Source organism: Pleurodeles waltl, chromosome 2_2 (genome assembly GCF_031143425.1).
Source record: "Pleurodeles waltl isolate 20211129_DDA chromosome 2_2, aPleWal1.hap1.20221129, whole genome shotgun sequence".
Lineage (NCBI taxonomy): Eukaryota > Metazoa > Chordata > Amphibia > Caudata > Salamandridae > Pleurodeles > Pleurodeles waltl.
Window position 1 is genome coordinate 1,040,569,847 of NC_090439.1, and position 20,800 is coordinate 1,040,590,646.

Sequence of the window (20,800 nt, forward strand, 5' to 3'; positions counted from 1 at the left end):
CTTGCTCTTCATCCTCCGAATCTGGGTCTTCTGGGGTGAGAGGTAGCCCACGTCTGGTGGCAATGTTGTGCAGTATAGCGCATGCGCCAACGATCTTGAAAGCTGTTATTGGGGTATACTGGAGGGCATCTCCACTTCTGTGGAGGCATCTGAATCTTGCCTTCAGCAGTCCAAAGGTCCTCTCTATGATATTTCTGGTCCTCCTATGTGCACTGTTGTATCGCCTCTCTTTCTCATTGCTGGGTGTTAAGTACAGGGTAAGGATCCATGGTCGTAGTGCATATGCACTGTCACCTGTGTGGCACAAAATGTATAATGTTAGCTGGGCATAGATAGTTTCCACATTGACCTGTGTGTATGTCTGCAAGGTGTATTCAGCTATACCTAGGAGGAATCCGTCTCCAAACTCACCACGTTCTAGACGTTGGTGTATCCTACTGTGTCTGAAAATGTAGGAGTCATGTGTACTCCCTGGAAATTTGTCAACCATGTCAGTGATAACATAATTGGCGTCACATACCACCTGGATGTTCAGTGAGTGGGTACACTTCCTGTTGCGGAACAGATATTCCAAGTTTGCAGGAGGGCAGATTTGTATATGTGTCCCGTCCACACACCCTATGACATGGGGGAAGTTGGCAATCCTGTAGAATTCCAACTTGGTGCTGTTGATTTCTGCCTCATTCCTGGGTAGGTATATGTATCTGGACATGTGTGTGAGTAAGGCATCTAGGAATGCCCTAAGGAACCATGAGAGTGAACTTTGGGATACCCCACCTGCCACAGCAATGACCCCCTGATAGCTACCCGAGGCCAAGAGGTGCAGTGAGCATAGCACTTGCACATGCGTAGGGATGGCGCAGCCGTGCACAGTCTGGCGTTGTAGCTGGGGATTGAGTAAATCTATTAAATCTAGTATTGCTGCACTGCTGAGTCTATATTTATCATATATCTCCTCCTCAGTTTGTTGGAAAAGTGTCTGCCTGGTTCTGTATATCTTCTCCTGTTTCTGGCCCCTCCTCCTCCTCTGCTGTGCGGCGTGGGCTCTCCTCCTCATTGCTATCACATATATCTCTGCCATCTTGAGTAACCCAGGTGCATTCTGGGTCTCCTTTTATTCTTTGGTTCTGGTTACCACCTGCTCTGAGTTAGTGGTAAATTGGAAGTGCAAAATGGGCTTTTTGCGACTAGTCGCAATTTGCGAGTGGCTATTGCATTTGGTTTGCGACTCGCAAATTGCGACTTCCTATTTGCGGGTCGCAAAATGGGGTCGCTATTTTTGCGAGTCGGTAATGGCTCGTGTCACATTTTGCGAGTCGGAAATGGGATTTTTGCATCCCATTTCCGATTTTGCGGGGTTGCAAATTGTGATTCGGGCCATTTGCGACTCGCAAAAGTTTGCTATATCTGGCCCTAGGTTCTAACTATACCTACTGGCGAACGAGGTTATATATACATATTTGTTTGAAGACCTGGGCAAAAAGTAAATTATTCAACAAATTAATGGTCTGGAATGCGCACACCATTAGTCAGATTTTAAACCAAATAAACCACTCCTTGTTATCTTGGTATGTCCTCAGTTTAAATAATATATTCTAGATGATTTCCATGGCACACTGCATTTCATGTCCCCCATAGGTGGAAACACTTTTAGATAAATCTGCACATATTATTACATAAATATACACAGATATAGTTACAGTATAGTTACACTAATATGCACAGGAGTACTATGTAAATGAAAGTTCTCACTACAGAAATTGGGTTGTTGGTTCACTGGCTTGTGAAACCTGGTCACGCAGCAACCACAATCCTAAGGCACAAGCTGTGTTCCACCCTCTGGTACCTTGGCACTGAGCAATCAGACTTAAATTAGAGTCAATGTGTAATGTATTTGTGCAACACTACAATTACACAGTGAAAACACACCAATATAGGAGCCCACAACAGAGTTAGAAAAATATAGCAGTTCTTAATTAATAAAACAAGACCAAAATGACAAAGATGCAATTAGTAGAGCCAGAGATTTTTAATTTTACATTTTAGATACAAATAGCACCAAAAGGCATAAACCGCAACTGTGGATTTGGAGCTCAGCTGCTCCTGAGCCTACCACCAAGCTCTCTTGATGCTGGCTTGTACTGAAAAGGAAATACAAATTAAAACAAAAGGGCAAACAGTTTATAACATAAACTAAAAAGTAGCAAAGTGCAAACAGTTGCTTGGTCAGAAACACTGCAATGGTCAGTCCTGGGATCCCTAAAGGGAAGAGGGCTTACAGAGAGAAATAATTCTGATAATATATGGAGCAGAAATGTCTACGCAGAAGTCAGGCAGTATTGAGAAAATGGCCCTTAGAATGGCAGAATCCAGTTAGGATGTGCAGGAGACTGACAGAAGTAGCCCAACATTGAGAAAAAGGCATGACTGAGGGCGACTATTTGAGAACGCTGCACTGAAGAAAATTTTTATTATAAAGGCGGAAGAAATAAAAATGTGTAGAGGAACTCAGCAGCTCCTTAGTCTCGCACCAAGCTCCCTCAGTGCTGGTTCGTATTGAGAAAGGAATATAAATTAAAACAAACAGGCATAAGCGAGAGATCGAAACATAAAATAAAATAAAGGCAGTGCAAGCAGTCACTTGGTTAGAGAGACTGCAATGTTTGGTCGAGCGACCCCTATTGAAAAAGGCATATGAAGCCTGGCAAGTCCAATAACAGAAGGAACAGATCTGGAGCAGCATAATTCTGGCTGCACCCTAATGCCATGTGATTTAACCTTATTAATGTGAAGTGAAGCATCAAACTATATTATTAAATGAGAATTCACTGTAGAATTTAAAGGTTTCATTTATATGTTTAAGATCTAACATTTAACATGAAATTCATAGTTCTGCTTCCCGTGTATATTAATATAAAGACGTTACACCCATTGAAAAGCATGTTGCATATGTAGTCATGCATTGGCATAAAGCAAATTGGATTCATACTAAGCACGGAGGGGGAAGAGGTGACTAAAGCACTCTTCTACCCTGAATGCATTAGACATTTGGTACTGCAAGCAGAGGCGGAATTAGGGAAGGAGGGTATAAGATTAATACAACAAAGAGAGTTAGGGTGCGAGATTAAAGAAGGGAGGGTCCTTATATGTCATGCAGTATTGTTCCCTAACCAAGTGCAATGTAGCGTGTTATACAATAACAACTGAAGAAGGTGTGTGGATGGAAACAACGGTAGGTTAAGTGTAACTGTTGCTACTGGAAACAATGACCCACAGAGGAGGAATTGTCCAAATCCCTCTTTATACCCTTGTGATAATTATAGGAGGGGCAAATTAAGTGTCGTAGACTAGGAATTAGGCTCCCCGCACAGCCATTTGATCTTTTCCTGGAACCTGGGAGGTTATAAAAAGCATTTAAAACAAGACCTATTTAAAAAAGAGCTTGGAAAGTATGATATAGGTGGTCATTACAACCCTGGCGGACGGTGTTAAAGGTGCAGTAATACCGCAAACAGGCCGGTGGACAAAAAAAGTGAATTATGACCGTGGCGGAAACCGCCAACATAGACAGCCACTTTAACACTCTGACCGCCACGGCGGTACAGACAAGCAGCGCGGCGGTCACCGGCAACAGACAGGCAGGAGACAATGTACCGCCCACAGTATCACAACCCGCCAATCCGCCACCTTTTCCGGGGCAGATTCACCGTGGATAAAAACACGGTGGAAACAGCTTTTGCAATGGGAAAACGCTCACCTCTACACATCCCACGAGGAAGGAGGACACCATGGAGCCGGAATTACAAACCCTCCCTGCCCTTGTCTTCCTTCTCATCTACGAGCACCAGCACCGGCGGCAGTGAAGACAACGGTGAGTACTGCACCTACGACATAGGGGAGGGGGAGGCAAAAGTCAGGGGGACACACACGCAACACCCCCACCCCCACCCTCGCACATTACAACACCCACACCAATGCATTTCCAAACATCACAGTAACAACCCACAAACCCCCGGAAGAATGCAAAGACAAAAGGAAATGAGTGCAAAAATTGTAATGTATCAAAATACAGTTACCAAATATATACAGATATTTATACACATTCAAAAGTATATACATTACGAGAAGTAGTGCAGATTTGCACATATCAATGTCCGTGCACCACTGGGCCAAAAATGCATGGGCGAGGCCCACACTAGATACCTGTCCACAAACGGAGAGAACACTGCAGGGGCATCAGATAGAAATACAAGAGGCACCTCAGGGGGAAAGGAAGGGGGGGCATCTCAGCCGGATTACAGCACCACGCCAGATCCACGACGGGGCTCCATGCCCATTGATGTATCCTGGGAGTGCAAAGCCACAGTCTCTCACGTCTCTACAGTGGTTGGTTTGTCCACTGTACCATCCTGGGGAGTGCATAGCCACAGTCTCTCAAGTGGATAACAGTCTCCAATGGTTCTGGAGGGGGACTGGTGCCCAGAGTGCTGCATCCTGTTAAGGGCAGACGGAGTGGATGCATTTCTCCACTGGTTCTGGAGGGGGAATGGTGCCTAGACTGGATTAGGCTCCCCGTGACAGTTCCTGTCCCGTCACTGTCGGGATAACGATGCTTGATGTGGCAGTGTTTTCCTTCTTCAGCGGTGCTCTGCCCAGTTCAGTGGTGCTTTGCCATGGTGGTCTCTGACCTGTTCAGCGGTGCTTGCCCTGTTCAGCGGTGCTTTGCCATGACGATCTCTGATCTTGTCAGCGGTGCTTGCCCTGTTCAGCGGTGCTTTGCCATGGCGGTCTCTGACCTGTTCAGCAGTGCTTGCCCTGTTCAGCGGTTCTTTGCCCTGTTCAGCGGTCTTCACCATGGCAGTGATTTCCTTGTTCAGCGGTGCTTTGCCATGGTGGTCTCTGACCTGTGCATTTGTGTGTGGCATGACGGTCCCTCATTGCCCAGTGGGGCTGTGGCAGCATGGGCCCTCCTGGGCACTGACTCCGGTGGTGGTCCCCTGACCAGTGACGATAATGATGCCCTCCTGGGCACTGACTCCGGCGGTGGTCCCCTGACCAGTGACGATACTGCTGCCCTCCTGGGCACTGACTCCGGCGGTGGTCCCCTGACCAGTGACGATACTCCTGCCCTCCTGGGCACTGACTCCGGCGGTGGTCCCCTGATCAGTGACGATACTCCTGCCCTCCTGGGCACTGACTCCGGCGGTGGTCTCCTGACCAGTGACAACGGTGCTGGCGGTGGCGTCCCGGCCGCCGGGGAGGATGGCGCCCTTCCCCTCTGTGCTGCTCTTACCAGGCTGTGCAGACTTCTTCTGGCACTTCACCACCTTTGGAGGAGTCACAGCTGACTCTGCAATCCCCCTGGGACCCTTGTGAGTAGTTTTGCCTCCAGGAGTCTTCACCCTGTCCCGTCTGCCACTTTCCAACTTGAGATGTTTTACAGGGGATGGACTGGCAGTGCTTTGGCTCCGTGTCACACTGCCTGCCCTGGTGGCCGGTGCACTCCACACACCTGTAACACGCACCACTGGTACTGGAGTCTTTTTGGCTGAGGCGCTACTTCGGGACTGATGAATTGGAGGGGAGGGGGTAGGGGCAAAGAGGTCAACGTTGCATAGGGAGAGTTTCTGACGAACACTGGGATGGGTAGCTGGAGGGGGTCTGGGAGTGGAGGAAGAGGAGGTGGTTGTAGGAGGTGTAACTTTAGGTGTTTTGGGTGCAGGTGCAGGTACTGGAGGCTGTCGTGAGGTGGATGGATGTTGGGTGTGTGGGTGCCCGCGTTTGTGTACTTTGGGAGGGGGCATCACAGACACACTGGGAGAGGACACAGGTGACGTGTACATGGTAGTGGGGTGGTGAGTGCAGGTGAGCGGGGTGTGGTGCTGGGTGTTGTGGTGCGAGTCCTAGTGCCTGTAGATGTAGTGCATGCAGGTGAGAGTGTAGACGACACTGGGAGGGAGGAGGGAGATGATGAGGAGGGGGACACAGTGGAGGCAGTGGATGTTGGTGTGTCTGCATGTGTGTAATGCTTGTGTGAGTGTGTGTGGGTTGTGTGGTGCCTATGTTTGCCTGAGCTACTTTTGTGTGTTGAGGTGTATGCATGCTTGTCTGATGGTGTGCTTGGGATAGGCTGGGGTACAGGGGATTGGGTCTGGGTGGAGGAAGTTGGAAGGGGGAGGCTAGACACAGGGACAATGGCTGCCATCAGTGCTGAGGCCAGAGATTGCAGGGTTCGATGATGGGCAGCCTGACCAGAATGAATGCCCTCCAGGAATGCATCAGTGTGTTGCAACTCCCTTTCTACACCCTGTATGGCATTCACAATGGTAGACTGCCCAACAGTGAGTGACCTGAAGAGGTCAATGGCCTCCTCACTGAGGGCAGCAGGGGTGACAGGGGCAGGGGCTGAGGTGCCTGGGGTAAAGGTGATGCCCACCCTCCTGGGTGAGCGGGCACGGGGCGAATGCTGAGGGGCTGCTGGGAGGGCGGTGCTGGTAGGGGAGGTGGTGGCTGTACCTGTAGAAGTGGGGGGCACAGATGGTGCCGCCACCACAAGGGAGATCCCATCGGCGGACGAGTCTGTGTCGCTGGTTGGTGATCCGGTGACCGACGTGTAGCTCCCCTCGCCCTCCGTCCCACTGGTGCATTCTGAGTCCGTGTGTCTGAGGTGTGGCCCTCCATGGCCATGTGGGATGCAGCTCCCTCGTGCTCCGTTGCCACTGTACCTCCTCCTGATGATGCTGATGCACAAAAGAACAGGGAGAGCAGAAAAAGGGGGGGGGGGGGGACGACAGAAGAAAGACGGGTTGAGTGCATGGCTTACTGCTACCATTGGCGGACAATACAGACACAGCAGCCCCCTGCACTATGCCATGCTCTTGGCCTCTACAGATGCAATTCCTGGGATATGGCTTACATGGCTAAGGTGGACATCTGCACACATGGATGCCACAGGGGCATCTATACCCGTACTTGGCCCTCTACTGAGGTGGGGTGGAGTGGCACATGCCCTGCATTACGGAGGGGCCTAGCCTATGTAAGTCTGCCTGGCCTAGGGACACCCACAGCCCTCCTCCCACACCCAGACCCCTCAACTGCGTGCCAAGTCCCCAGAATGAGAGTGTACTCATCCCGTTGTGTGTGCTGTGATGCCCTCAAGCGCCCATCCAACTCCGGGTAGGCCACCGCCAGGGTCCGGAACATCAGGGGGGTCATGGTGCGACGGGCACCCCTCCCACGTTGGGAGGCCATCCCCTGCTGAGCCTCCGCCGTCTTCTTGCTCCAGCGGCGAATGTCCTCCCATCTTTTCAGGCAGTGGGTGCCCCATCTCTGGTGGACCCCCAGGGTCCGGACTTCCTTGGCGATGGCACGCCAAATGTCCTTCTTTTAGTGGGCGCTGACCTACATGACATGCACAGGGAAAGAAGAGAAGTCATTACCAACTGCACCGTCGTTGTGAGTGGCCCCCATCCCTACCCTTGCCATGTGGCACATGCATTCACAGTCCTTCATGTTCCCTGCACTCTGCCCCCTTCCCTCTCACAACCAGCCCTCTCCACCCAGGCATAGCCCATACAACGTTCTCCCTGTGTACTTACCTGTTGGTCTGGAGGACCGTAGAGTAGCGTGTACTGGGGGAGGACCCCGTCTACTAGCTTCTCCAACTCCTGAGCAGTGAAGGCAGGGGCCCTTTCCCCAGACGCAGCAGCCATTGTCTCTTCCAGACCGAGGTCACAGCAGCACTTGCAGTGTAGGTCCTCTCCTGTCGAAGATCAGGTATCGAGTGATTGAACAGATAGAAAATGGCGGTCACGTCCGCGGCGGTGACGTCCGCGGTGGTGCGTATCATCACCGCCAGCGCACTTCGTCATGGGTTCTTGGGACCCATAGGGTCCAATGTTAACCAATGCAGCGTTGCGCTGCGCTCTACGACCGCCTACCGCAACAGTGTACAACGCCAGCGCAGGTACCTCACATTCCCATTGTCCCAGTTTAGAGGTCAGGCAGCCGCCATTTCAGGGGCCCACATGGCTTCATTTACTACTGCGTCACGCATAGCTAGGCCTACACTCAACACACATACAGGAAGAGTTTTGTCTTTGGTGTCGTGTTCTGTGTATCTGTGGGTACATACCTGGGATTTTGTTGACTCTGTGGTCGCTGTTGTCCTTCCTAGGTACCGTCAGCTGGGACATTTGAGAAGATGGCAGAATCCTCCAGTGTACCGACCGCTGGTGGACCTGTTGACAATGGAGGAGCGACATTTAATTATCACCTACAGGTTTGACCGTGCCACTATCCAGGAACTATGTACCCAGTTGGAGCCAGACCTGATGTCACCAATCCGCCATCCCACTGGAATCCCCGGTGACGTGCAGGTGCTGTCAGTGCTCCATTTCCTCGCAAGTGGGTCTTTTCAGACAACAGTGGCCATGGCATCAGGGATGTCCCAGCCTATGTTTTCCAACGTGTTGTCTAGAGTGTTGTCTGCCCTGCTGAAACACGTAAGGAGCTACATCGTTTTCCCTGAGGCGGAGGATTTGGCTACAGGGAAAGGTGACTTCTATGCCCTTAGACATATCCCCAACATCATAGGTGCTATTGATGGGACCCATGTAGCTCTGGTCCCCCCCCACAGGAATGAACAGGTGTACAGGAACCAGAAGAGTTATCATTCCATGAATGTACAGATGGTATGTTTGGCAGACCAGTACATCTCGCAGGTAAATGCTATGTTCCCCGGCTCAGTGCATGACGCCTACATCCTGCGGAATAGCAGCATCCCTTATATGATGGGTCAACTCCAGAGGAACTGTGTGTGGCTATTAGGGGACTCTTGTTACCCCAACCTGTCCTGGCTATTGACCCCAGTGAGGAATCCCAGGACCAGGGCAGCGGAATGGTACAATGAGGCCCATGGGCGGACTAGGAGGGTGATCGAACGCACCTTCGGCCTCCTGAAGGCCAGGTTCAGGTGCCTCCATATGACAGGTGGTTCCCTATTCTACTCACCTAAGAAGGTGTGCCAGATCATCATCGCCTGCTTGATGCTTCACAATCTCGCTTTGCGACGCCAGGTGCCTTTTCTGCAGGAGGATGGTCCAGATGACGGTGTTGTGGCAGCTCTGGAGCCTGTGGACAGTGATGAGGAGGAAGCTGAGGAAGAAGACATCGACAACAGGGAGTCAGTCATACAGCAATATTTCCAGTGACACACAGGTGAGAACATTTATTTTTTTTTACCATTACATTCACTTTCACACGTCTACCTCTATCCTGTCTGTCATTTAATAGCAGTATTTGGTCACTGAGTTGTACCTTTCCATTACGGTTTCACAGGTGTGATTACCAACGTGTGTCATCTGCTTGCATTCTTCAAGGACTTGTGATGTGTGACCTACGTATGTTGGCTTCACAATTGGAAACGCATTTTGACACTGTCAGTGATAATACATATTTACAAAATCACAGACTGACTCCAGATTGTTTTGTGGTTCAAGGGTGTTTATTTAAGTGTTCAAAAATGGAGGGGGGTTGTAATATGGTGATGGGGGACGGTGGAGGAATGTCCATGGCGGAGTCCAGTCCATTGGTCACACAGGTGCACTGCCCATATAGGCATAGGAATTGGAGCTGGGGCAGTTTAAGTATGGACAGGGTAACGAAGTGGGACAGTGGGAGGACAATCAGGGTGGTCTCATTTCCTGGTGGGGGTCTTGCCATCTTGCTCTGTCCTGTTCCTGGATCTCAGGAACCGCTTGCATGGTGGTTGTCTGTCTGCAGGGGGTGGGGTGCTGGTGTGGTGGTCCTGTGGCGGGGCGTCCTGTCCACTAGCGCCAGCAGAGGTGGTGGGCAGTTCATCGTCCAGGCTAGTGTCAGGGGCCCCTTGGAGTGCCACGGTGTCCCTCATGGTCTGCTGTATGTCCTTCAGCACCCCTATGATGGTGCCCAGGGCGGGGCTGTTGGTCCTGAGCTCCTCCCTGAACCCCAAATACTTTTCCTCCTGCAGGCGCTGGGTCTCCTGAAACTTGTCCAGGACCGCCGCCATCGTCTCCTGGGAGTGGTGGTATGCTCCCATGATAGAGGTGAGGGCCTCGTGGAGAGTGGGTTCCCTTGGCCTGTCTGCCCCCTGTCGCACAGCAGCCCTCCCAGTTCCCCTGTGTTCCTGTGCCTCCGTCCCCTGGACCGTGTGCCCACTACCACTGCCCCCAGGTCCCTGTTGATGTTGGAGTGGTGGGTTATCCTGGGTTCCCTGTAGTTGTGGAATCACCGCTGATTGACGTGTCCTGGGTAAGGAGGTATGGGCCCGCTGGGTGGGTGGAAGGTCAGTGTTGGGCTGTGCCTGTGCAAGGGGAACTTACTGTCCCGAGGCCCACGATGGTCCGGGCTGGTCATCAGGATCCAGTAGGGCAGAGCTGCTATCGTCACTGTGGGCCTCTTCTGTGGGTGGAGTGGAGTTATCTGGACCCTTCGGTGTGGTGACGTTCCTTCGTGGTCCTGCAGGGACATAAGAGCATGATTATTGCATGTGTGTGTGTCATGGTATGCAATGGGTGGGTGTGCGTGTACCCCAGTGCAAGCATTCCTGTGTGCGGGTTTGTGTGATGATGGTTATGGGGCTGTTAGGGGTATGTGCAGTGAGCATGCTTTAGTGAGGGGTGACCATGCTTAGTTGTGTCATGCAGGGCTTGGTGTTGGGATGTGTGGTTTGTGTTATTAGTACATTAGTGAGGAGTTGGAGTGATAGGGGAGGGGGTGAGGGTGGGGGTGTGTGATAGCATGCAGGTAGGGTGGGGGATATGATAGTTAAGATCTGACTTACCAGTGAACATTCCTCCACCAACTCCTCCGAGGCCCTCTGGATGCATGATGGTCAAGACCTGCTCCTCCCATGTTATTAGTTGTGGGGGAGGAGGTGGGGTCCGCTGCCAGTCCGCTGTACCGCGATGTTGTGCCTGGAGACCACAGAACGCACCTTCCCCCGTAGGTCGTTCCACCTCTTCCTGATGTCCTCCCGATTTCTTGGATGCTGTCCCACAGCATTGACCCTGTACACTATTCTGCGCCATAGCTCCATCTTCCTGGCTATGGATGTGTGCTGCACCTGTGAGCCAAATAGCTGTGGCTCTACCCGTAGGATTTCCTCCACCATGACCCGGAGCTCCTCCTCGGAAAACCGGGGGTGTCTTTGGCGTGACATTGGGTGGTGTGGGTGATGTGTGTGGGTGATGTGTGGGGTGGTGTAAGTGTTGATGTGTGTGGTGATGTGTAGTGGTGTGTGGTGTTTTGTGCGTGTGATGTTTTATGGGTGATGGTGTTGTGTGCCTCTGTGTGGTGGGGTTCTCAGTTGCTGTGCTCTCTGTCTCTCTGGCCTTCGTCCGTGATTTGTGGTCGTAGGGGTTTGTGGGTGATGTGGGTGTGTGTTTTATATTGAATTGGGTGTGTGGGAGTGGTGTTTGTGTGTGTATCAGGTGTGTGTTTTTGGAATTGTCCAATGTGGCGGTGTTTTGGAGATGTGTGTGTATTTTGAGCACGGTGGTGTGTACCGCCAATGGAATACCACTTTTGAAAGACCGCTGCGTGGATTCGTGGGTCGTGATAGCATGGGCGTGTTTCTGTTGGCGTGACGGTGGAGGATTTGTTTTCGCCAGTTTAGCACTGACCTTTGGTGTGGCGGACTTGTGTGGGTGTCTGAATTTCGGCGGATTCCGAGATGTGTGTCATGATAGCTGTGGCGGTAATCCGCAGACGCGGCAGTGTTTTGGCGGTCTTCTGCACGGTGGTAAACCCCTTTTACCGCCAATGTTGAAATGACCCCCATAGTGTGTTTCCAGGAAACTTGGCTGTTCGATGAACCCGATCCAGTCGATGGTTTCATCAGACTCTTCAGGGGAGCAACACGGCAAGGGTTAGGACGTCCATCAGGCGGTCTAATAACCTTAGCCTCAACAAGAATAGCAAATAAGTTTATAAAGATAGAGACTAAATGCCGGTGGTTACTGGCAGGCTAGGTACGTCTCTATAATGCAATTGGAGGAGCCGTACGGTTAATAATAATTTATGTATATATACACCCGGGGAAAATGTATGATTGTGATTTTCAGCGGGGTCTGTTTGAGGAAGATCTGGAACTATTAAGTATTGGTAAACCAGGATACCTGACTCTAATGTTGGGAGATTTTAATCACAAACTTAACCCCAATAGTACTGATAAATTGTATAGGGAATTATTGATAGTTGCACAAATTCCAAATAGCATCTTCCCAAAAGTAGAATTCTCTGCACGTGATTTATCCCTAGTAAGAACCTTAGGATCCCAAGGTATGTTCTGTCTAAATGGGCGAATGAAGAAGGACCGCCCGGCAAAACAGACTTTTCGATTAGGCAATCAGATTTGCCCCATTGATTATGCTTTTGTAAACGCGTGGTCCTTTGGAGAAGTGTAGGATATCGAAGTTGAGCATATAGAGGGCAGTGATCACTGGCCACTTCAATTAGCAATACGATCAACTGATAAAAATCAAAGAGAAAAGGCAGTGATAGCACTAGTTGAGCACCCTCGTAGAATAACAACTCGTTTGACAGAAAGCAGTCTAGAAGTAGTTAATGGACTGATAGTCAACTATCCAAACTTTCCATTAGAGGAAGATCCAAGAGATGCGTTTAAAGGTTATAATAAGGCCATTGCGTTAATGGGTGGATTGCCTAAAAACAAAATTAAAAAAACACAAGTGGGAAAGATGAAGGGAGAACAATATAAGATAAAAAATAGTAAAGCATGGTTTGATTGGGAATGTAGGAGTAAAAAGCTAAAGATTAGAAGATTAGAAAGGGAATTAAGGAAAAGACTTACTATCGACAATGAAGTGAAGCTCTGCAAGGCAAAACTGAGATATAAAACACTCATAAGACAAAAGAAATGGGAATATATTAATAAACATTGGGACACAATGATTGAAGTGATAAGAACAAAGAATATTAGGGGTTTCTGGCAGTTGGTAAGGGAGGGTAAAGTATCAGGAACCATGCGGTGTTTGGTTGGGGAAGAGGAGTGGTGTAAATATCTGTCTATCGTATATGATGGTATTGGCACGAATGAAGGACATGGTGTAGGCAGATGGGTGAGAAAATGAGATTAGCTTTTGCCCCACAAAAAATAAAATAAACTATTGCAGCACTTAAACTAACTAAAGCAGCAGGCCCGGATAATCTCCCAGCTATAATAATAAAAAAAAATATTGATTGGTGGTCTACATTTTTTAATGATACATTTGGTAAGATTCTTGATCTCGGTCGTTTTCCAGAGAATTGAAAGGGAGCTGTGATAAGACCTATCCATAAGAAGGAAGACGACAACACAACCTAAAAATTATCGGTTGATAAGTTTATTAGATGTAGGTGAAAAGGTATTCACAAAGATATTGCTGGGGTTAATTAAAGACTGGGCAGAGGAAAATGATTTGATACCGGTAGAACAAGGCAGATTTAAGGAAGGGCACTCGACAATAGATCATTGCTTTAGTTTATGGTCTTTAGCAAAAAAATCTATTGAAATGCGAGGAAGCCTGCACTGCTGTTTTGTGGATTTTCGCGCCGCCTTTGATCTGGTAGATAGAAATTTGCTATGGAATATGTTAAGACAGTTAGGGATTGAATTGAATTTATTATATCTCCTTCAGGGCCTGCATTCGCAAAATTGGGCCCAAGTAATTTTAGACATGAGTGGCTCACTGTCAAAAAAGATTCCTATAAAGAATGGTTTGCGCCAAGGTTGCATGTTGGCACCAATATTATTCACATTCTTTTTGTCAGACTCGCCCGGGTTGCTGCAGGAGGTCAAAGGCCTAAGCCCCAAAATGGATGGTGTACACGTTTCCTGCCTATTATATGCTGACGATTTATTGATAATGGACATGACGGAGTTAGGTATACAAAGGAAATTAGAGGTGTTTCACTCTTAAAGTCAAAAGGAAAAAATGGTCGTAAATCTAGAAAAAAACTAAGATTATGGCCCTCATTACAACTTTGGTGGCCGCACTTCCGCGGTGGACATTTCAACATCCCTGCTGGGCGTAAACCGAGTTTCCACCCGCCCAGCCCAGCGGGGATGTCGGCTGCAACGCGGGATCTGGCTCCAAATGGAGCCGGCGGTGTTGCGGCGGTGCGATGGGTGCAGTTGCACGCGTCAGGCTTTTCACTGTCTGCAAGCTCCATGGGGCCATGGCAGGGGGCCCCTTCACTGTCCATGTCAAAGGCATGGGCAATGCAGGGGCCACCAGAGGCCCCGTGACTCCCCTTTCCGCCAGCCTTTTCATGGTGGTTCCTACCGCCATGAAAAGGCTGGCGGGAGGGAGTCTCTCAATCCCCAGGGCAGCACTGCAAGCAGTGCTGTCCTGGAGGATTACAACCGCCGGGACCAACATGGCAGTGAACCGACGGTCCCGGCCGTGTGACCGCGGCGCTTCCGCCATGGTCATAATTCCATAGATTGCACCGCCAGCCTGTTGGTGGTGCATGCGATGAAACAGCCCTGGCGGTCTTTGACCACCAGGGTTGTAATGAGGGCCTATGTCTATAGGGAAAATGAAGAGTGATTTTGTTTACCGGCTAGAAGGACAAAAACTAGAGAAGGTAAACAAATATAAATACTTAGGTATGTGGTTTGACTCAGACCTGAAATGGAAAGACCATATTGAAGCCTTAAAAAATAAAGCTTTATCATCGGTTTGGGGATTGAAACAATTTAGTAGTAAATATGGGGGTCCTTCCCTCCATTCAGTTATCTCTGCCTTTAATTCAATGGAACGTCCCGAATTTCGATATGGGGTGGAAGTCCTAACACTATCAGGGAAACAAAATTGAGAGACAGAAGAAAGCTTCTGTGTAAAGCGTCTGTTATCATTACCTCCATCAAGTATGTTACAAGCTATAAGAGCAGAATGCCCCTTATCAGGGATTTCAAGGAACACTGAAGTTTTGGTTAAGAGTGAGAGATGAGGGGATTTGTAAAATCGCGAGATTGTGTAAACAAGAAATAATAGCAAGTGAATTATATTGGGCACTACAAGTGAGAGGTTGGTTAGAGATCTGTGTTCTCTTAGGCTTACCTGGCAATCAGTGGTGTGGTGCACAAATCCCAAAACAAAACCTACATGCAATAGTGAAGGAAAAGGCAAGAGAAATAGACCTGAAGTATTTAGAGGGTGAAATATCAACCCAGGCTATGGAAGGGGGATGGCGGCACCCGGAAAACTTTCCCTATATAGAGGCTCTACCAAACCAAAAATTAAGGGATGCAGGGCCAGATGTACGAAAGGATTTTACCCCTTCTGAGTCTATAGGAAAAAGCTTTCGTACATATGGCCCGCAGTGTTAAAATTCTGAATTGGGCTGAATCAAGGCTAGATGGACCCTAAAGCAAAATTGTTTCTTAAGAATACCTTGGGTATATGTACATGTGGTTTACAACAGAAATTCAGCATGCAACACCTACGTCTGGATTGCTATTGGTTTTTAGATGTGCGTAAGAAGTTTTTAAAAACAGTTTTTATGGACTATAATATTATTAACCGAGTTCAAGCGCTTAGACTATTAATAGACATGAGATTTCTGAATGTAACTTGTGCACTGGGCCAATTTTCAATAGGTTTAAAAGGGGTCTTAACAGAACTTACAGTGCTGGGTATATGTAGGGAGGAAAAATGAACTATGAATTTGAAATGGCACAAATTGATTGTTTTTAAACTGGAAGATGGAATTATGGAAATCCTGCCATGTAAAATGTATAGCACTTTAAATAGGAAATTGTACTTTATGTCATTATAAGGATGTGAGTCTTGTTAAAACTGTATATGGGATGATTTGTTTAGTATGTTCTACTTTTAAAGATTTGCAAGGAAATGAAATTGGTCAATGGTTAAAATAACTTAATGAATTATGTATGTCGAGTTATAGGTTTTTAAATCGGATTTTGTATATCTTTTTATTATTTTTATACTTTTAAGGTTTAAGCCAAATAAAGAATTTATGACTGACTGACTGATGCATTGATTGCTCGTGTTTTACATTTACTCTGATATTGTGGCTACAGTTATAATCAAATGGTTAACCATGCTTATTAATCATGTTTTGCTACGTTAGCTTGAGTAGGCAATGTGTGCAATGTGTTTTCTGTCCTTCACATATTTTTCCTTTTCAGGTGCACATTCTTGGTTGCCTAGCTAGTGAAAGGAGTATTGTGTATTAGAGATAGAAAGGTCGAGCAAGAAAACCGTAGTGCAGACTCGATGATTTGGTCTGCTTTCCATTCATTCCCTATCTGGGAAGAAGAATCTCAAGGTCAACCTGTTTGTTCAGTGTTGGTGGGATGAGAGAATCTCTCCTTGTTGCAAGTGCGCTCCACGAGTGCGAGAATTTGGTTTATGATGACATGTTCAGAAGATGCGCATGCTCCTGGGACTTTCCACATTGATTTGATCAACACTAATAGAATTTCAGCAGATCCCTTTTAGACTCTGAGAGGTACAGATCCCTTGTCCTTACAGTGCACAGCTTCATGCTAACACTGGACTCTATACTTTTTGAAAACTTCTACTGGAGTGTTACGATACTGACACCTACCTTGCTTTGTCCCGAGACCCTTGAATTCAGCTCTATTTAGGATAGACACTAACCAGATTTCCTTATTTCAATTTGTGTTGAATGGATGGAACTTGACTTCTTTTTAGAATGTCAGTTCCTATTTCTTAGTTTTGCATTTCTGTGACTGTAATCTTTATTTGGCTTATTTTGGAAAGACTTAGGACCTGATTTAGAATTCGGCATATGGGTTACTCCATCACAACAGTGACGAATGTCCCACCTACTGAAATCTAAATCCCATTATATTCTATGGGATTTAGATTTCGGCGGATGGGATATCCGTCACCCCTGTGATGGAGTAACCCGTCCCCCAACATATAAATTGGGCCCTAAATCCATTTGGGCGTTTCAGCCTGCCATTTTTAATTTTGTATCTGTATAATCTGATTTTGATATGCTCATATATTGTTATGATTGCTAATTTGTAATAAATCTTCTAACCTTTAGTACTGATTCCTGGTCTTTTTTGTGTATCATAATGGGTTTCAGATAATTGTAAAAATTCTGAAGAGACCTGACCATCGCTTCCATTCACGCTCCAGCAGAACTCTGTATATAGAAGTCAGGCAGCACTGAGGGAATGGCCCATAGAGTAGATTAAACCAACCAGAGGTGTCAGGAAAATAGCCTGACATGGTCAGACAGGAGACTAATATGTGTGGTTTGAGAATAGAGCTCTGAAGTACAACTGTCTTAAAAAGTAATAAAAATATCCTTCTCAGTTGGTAGCACAAAAAGAAGTATGAAGTGAAGCTTCAGCAGTGAGACTGTTTAGGTTCAAGATTATATAGTATGTGCATCTTCATGATGCAGTATACAAACAAGCATTGGCAACTCCAAAAGGTCTAGCCTTAATGAAATGTTTTTAGGTAATGTGAAGCATTGCAGGTAAATAGCATGGGAATGGATATGTATTTGTTTGAAAACAAAGTATTGTAGCATAATAGTGGTGTAGGTTAAAAGAGGAGGTGACCTTTGTACATAGGTAATTACTGCTCTCCTCTACTCGGTGCTATTGCCAGAGAAAAATAAATTAGCTAGTTAGCAAAGACACCTTAATAGAATTAAACTGCCATGTGAGTTTGCCCCTGAAAGTTCAAGCTCAGACAGCTGTTTAGCTAAAATCATCACAGCAGTGTGGAGGGTAAGCACTTTTTCTGTGGAAGCACACAAATTCTGCTTAATCAAAACATGTACTCCTGGCTCCCGATATGTTGGTGGAGTCAAAGTCTCTCTCCAGTGATGCTTACATAATTGTCTAGCAACAGCTGCACTGCCAAGCCAAAATATGAAACGTGATGGATGGAATCTCTGCATTAATCTCAGCAGCCGGCAATTACTCACATCACATCAAAGCCCGTTGTTATTTTGCACACTATGCCACTTCAGTTTGGACCCAGTCATATACAAATCAGCCCTGACCTCCCTGAAGTGGAACACAAGCAACCCAGGACTAGTTATGCCCTTATTAGGGTTCATCAATCAGGTATAACTGGGTTTCAGTGGTACAGTGTGCACAGGACATGTGTGTGGAAATACCTGTCCCACTTATGGCATAGCACTGAAGTGTAAAAGAAAATGATTGATGGATGCTTGAATTAATCTCAGCAACACAAAATGATCTGGGTTAAATCCATAATTTTTCTCCTCACCATGCCACCCCTATTCAGGCCCTGCAACTGCAAATCAGTCTTGACCCTGCTCCCCACAGGAACAGTCCAGCCCGAACTGACTGAGCTGGAAACAAGCATCATGGGACCAGTTTTGAGGTATCAACCCTGATCAACCATGCTAGCTTGAATCCAGTAGCACAGTGAGCAAGGGACCCACGTCTGGACATATCCTGGCTGCTTAGGGTGACTTTAGCAACACAAAAGGATGATGGAAGGACTACTGAAACTTTTCAAACACTCACTCTCAGTCACAGATCTGGATTAAATCATTTGTTCTTTTTTTTCTCACCATGCCACCCCAGTTTGGACCCTGCCATATGCAAAGCAGTCCTGGCCCTCCTCCCCAAGGGAACAATTCAGCCTGAACTGCCAGGCTGATCTTCCCTGGAACGGAAACAAGCATCCTGCAACCGGTTTTGGGGGTATCACCCGTCATCAGCCAGGCAAGCTTGAATCCAGTGGCACAACCCAAATCTCTGTGACTGGGGGTGAGTGCTTGCATTGTTCTGCATTCTGTCCATCATCTTATCTTTTTGAATTATTCTCAGCCACAGGTAAATACTTTGTGCTACTCCCAGTCCATTGTTATTTTGCACACCATGCCACTTCTGTTTGTACCCAGCCATATACTATTCAATCCTGTCCCTGATCCAATGGGAACAGTCGAGCCCAAACTGCCAGGCCAAGTCCTACCTTAACGAGAACACAAGCAACACAAGACTGGATTTGCTCTTTATTTGGCTAATCAGTCGAGTATAGCTTGATTCCAGTGGTACAGTGTTCACAAGACATATGCCTGGGCATACTCGTCCCACTTGGAGCGTTGTCCTGAAGTATACAAAAATAATGAGTAAACAATATAAGATGCAGTATGTGTCCAGGACACACCTGTTGGACGGCATGTGCCTTGGACTACAACTGATACATGGGTGATGTTGACAGAACAGGTGAAACAACAAATGTATATGATGTTACAAGAACATCTCTAGCATGGTACTATAAACTGCTCAGCTGCCTTGTGGAAATGAATAGTACAATTCATTTTCTTGTATAAGAGCACATCAAGTCATCACAGGATGACATTTTTCTCATTACTGTTTTCTCCAGTCTGCTTTACAGTCAGCTTGTTGCCCCAGAAACAAAAGGTGCATACACCTCTAAGAGAGACATTGTGCCAGCAGGCTGCCATCGACAGAAGGCAAGCATCCTAGACCATGAGATTTAGGAGAGACTGGATATTGTGTTGCCCTACTTCCCTTCTGTTAGAAATGAGGTCTTTGGATGGCAGTCAGGTTACCCCCTGTCCAAGCATGAACCCTCACTCTAGACAGGGTAAGTCACACACACTCCAGATGATCTTGTGCCCACCCTCTGGTAGCTTGGCACTGAGCAGTCAGGCTTAACTTACAAGGCAAGGTGTAAAGTATTTGTGCAATAAATCATGCAATAACACAGTAGAACACCACAAAATACACCACACAGTGTTTAGAAAAACATGTATTATTTATCTGGATAAAATGATTAAGATGCAATAAGTATATGTTGAGATATACCTGTAAAAGTGATATAAAGTGTCTTTAGTCTTTTAAAAGCAATAAATGTCTCTTTTAGGCACAAAGTATCTTGTTTGCATTCAAAATCTCCACAAAGAACTGCAGAGGAGGAGAAATGTGGAGAACAGGGAGGTGTGCGTCGATTCTTCAGGCCGCACACGGCGTTGCATTGTTTCGTTTTCAAGCAGGGACGGCTGTGCATCCATTTCTGGCGCTCAGTCATAGACCCTCTACGGGCGTATTTTTCAGATGTCCCAGGGACGATGCGTGGATTTCCAGCACTGACAGGACGAAGTCATAGGGGCTGTCGATCCGGTGGGTGTTGCGTGGAAATTTCTACCGCACATCAGGCTATGCGTCGATTCCTCTCTGGAAGTTGAGTTGCATTGTTCCGCGTTGGCTGTGTGTCGATCCAGTGGGTCTGCTTGGAATTTTCAGTCACTACTCTGGCACTGCATTGATCTTCTCGTTGCGAAGCCAGGCTCTTTGTTCCTGTTCGGCATGCAGTGAATTTTTCATCGCGATGCAGGCTGTGCGTCGTTTCAGGCAGGCTGTGCATTGATTTTCACTGCACAAGGACTCCTTCTTGTAGAGATGAAGTCTTTTTGGTCCTGAGACTTCAGGTAACAGGAGGCAAGCTCTATCCAAGCCCCTGGAGAGCACTTCTCAACACAGCAAGCCAGCAGGGCAACAGCAAGGCAGCAGTCCTTCACAGAAAGCAGTCAGGTGAGTCCTTTGGGCAGCCAGGCAGTTATTCTTGGCGGGTTGCAGATTCTGGTTCATGTTCTCTTCTCCAGAAAGTGTCTGAGTTGGTAGGGGCAGAGGCCCTGTTTAAATACCCAAATGTGTCTTTGAAATGGAGGAGACTTCAAAGAGTGACCAAGAAGTGCACCAGGTCCCTTGACATGTAAGTGTCAGGTCCTCCACCCTCTC